Source organism: Dipodomys merriami, unplaced genomic scaffold (genome assembly GCF_024711535.1).
Source record: "Dipodomys merriami isolate MVZ:Mamm:240054 unplaced genomic scaffold, mDipMer1.0.p SCAF_492, whole genome shotgun sequence".
NCBI classification, from domain to species: domain Eukaryota; kingdom Metazoa; phylum Chordata; class Mammalia; order Rodentia; family Heteromyidae; genus Dipodomys; species Dipodomys merriami.
The window spans coordinates 66,526-68,945 of NW_027206060.1; the positions used below are offsets into that span (position 1 = coordinate 66,526).

General features: G+C 34.2%; 1 non-coding gene across 1 annotated transcript; it reads left to right on the forward strand.

Annotated features, from left to right (window-relative positions):
* The first annotated feature begins 2,085 nt into the window (after window positions 1–2,085).
* On the forward strand, window positions 2,086–2,192 carry LOC138809341 (U6 spliceosomal RNA). The gene has a single exon (XR_011366814.1). It is a non-coding gene; the product is annotated as a U6 spliceosomal RNA (small nuclear RNA).
* The last annotated feature ends 228 nt before the right edge of the window (window positions 2,193–2,420 follow it).

A 2,420-nucleotide genomic window follows, 5' to 3' on the forward strand; every position in this document is an offset into this window, starting at 1 on the left:
AGATGAAATTTGTAATAGTAGTAAACGTGAAAAGGAATTCCTAGACCTGTTGTTTTGCCATTTAGAATGTCAAAGAATAATATCACGTCACTCATAATTCTTAAAGAATGCAAGGGAAAATGTTACTCCCCATCATGTTCCCACAAACCAGTGGATCCTCAAAGATAATAGTAGACCAGCAGAAATTCTATGTAGCAGACATAGAGCATGAAAGAGAAAGAGAGGAAATGAGAGAGTGTGAAAGAGGGAGAAATATCATGATACTGAAAGTGTATAACAGATAAAAAAGAGCTGTATGAGAATATTCATACCGTTATCTTTAGACTCTACATGTACATTTGAAGGTATTTGATGTATGATAATCCCTGAACCCAAAATATAAAATGATTTTAATAAAAATTAAAAATGACTCAGAAGTAATTAAAAATGCTAACACAATTTCACATTAGCAAACTCTCAGAGATATTTCATGACTTTGAAAAGAATAAAGTGGCTGGGGTTAGTATAAATTTAGAAGTATAACAATACACAAAAATATGAAAAGATATTCATATATTTCATTATATAACCCAAAGCAGAAAGAAAATGTTGTTTAGATGAATCTTTAAAACCCAGTCTATCAGGAGCTGGGACGGTGGCTGTTGTAGAGTGCCTGCCTTGCATGCATGAGGCCCTAGTTTTGATTCCTCAGCATCACATAAGTAGAAAAAGACGGAAGTGGTTCTGTGGCTCAAGTGGTGGCACTAGCCTTGAGCTGAGGTACAGCAACCAGGCCCCAGAGTTCAACCCCATGGCCAACAAAATCAAAGAAAAAACAAAACAAAACACAGTCTCTCACTTTTGTGACCTCAACTCTGTAATATCACTGCTTCAGCCTAGGGCTAAGATTTTAAGTGTGGACATTTATCATCCCTCCTGATTCTGACTGTACTTGATAATTTTTAATCAATATTTTGTTCTTAATTTTGCTTTTTGTAAATTCACATGCAACTATAAAAAATGGTTTGGCCATCCCAGTAACCTTCTCAAAGTACCTCCTGATGATGAATAACAACAGGTTTTACTATATTACAAGGGAAACAATACTACAAATAAAGAAACACAATAACTAAATATTAATGATTAATAAAATAAAATACCAAAGAATTACCAGTGTTTTCAGTATTTGAAGTGTACTTACATATTTGATTTTACTATTCTCACATTCCTGTACATTTAACACTGAATAAGATTATGATGTTCAGCAAGAGTTTTATAGGCTATGTGTAGTTTTTAAAGTTACCCACTAAGATTGCTTTTTATGACTCATCTCATCATTTGTATATGTATATGTATATGGTTTATATCATCATTTGTTCCTCACTAATATATAAAGTAAGGAAGCCCTAAAGTTTTAAGAGAAACTGTGCAGTTAACAAAGTCTTAACTCTTCACACTGCTTCTTTACACTAAGACTTTGCAACGTCTCATTAGTAATGTTTTTATAAACTCTGAAATGTACTTTTTAGTAGCATATGTCTGGTACCATAAATCTTAAATATTTATAGAAAAGTTGTATGACCTGAAAAACAGTCCTAATTTTGGCCTATATAAGCAAATTCCCAAAATTAAATATATTTAAAACATTAAAACTTTTAAAAAACCTTAACACTTGCCGCAGTGTTCATTATGACAGGTGCCTTATACAGAATAATTGAATTCGTCCTCCTACACATCTCTTTTTTATTTTTATTTTTTGTGAACATACTGTACAGAGGGGTTACATTTACATGGGCAAGATAATGAGTAAGTACATTTCTTATGAAGCATTGCAGCCTCCTCCTTTGTTTACCCTTCACATCCCTTCCCAGCCTTCCTCCGCCCCCCCAACCAATTCCACCCCCCTCCCCCGATCCTACACATCTCTTGAACAACAATATCTGGGATTATTTTGTTTTTGACATGTCAATCTTGGCTATTCTTAAATGTTTGCTTATGTAAGAAGTACATGGTTTTAAAATTTCACGAGAATTCTTCAAAACTTACTTTTCTTTGAATTGTCTAGTTCAAGAAAATCAATTACACTTTATATATAAAAAATGCTCTGTGCTCAATTCAGCAGCACATACACTAACATTGGAGCAGTACAGAGTAGATTAACATGGCCCCTGTGCGAGGTTGATATGCAAATTCTTGAATCATTCCATATTTTTACAACTAAAGATGCTGGAAAGGATGTGGCCACAAGGGAACCTTACTAGATTCTTGGTGGGAGTGTTAACTTGTTCAACCACTTTGGAAAGCAGTATGGAGGCTCATGAAAAGACTCCATATAAAGCTCCCCTATAACCCAGCAATCACACTTTTGGGGATTTACCCAAATGATCACAAAGAAGACCATACTAAAACTCCCAGAACAACTATGTTTACTGCAGCATTAT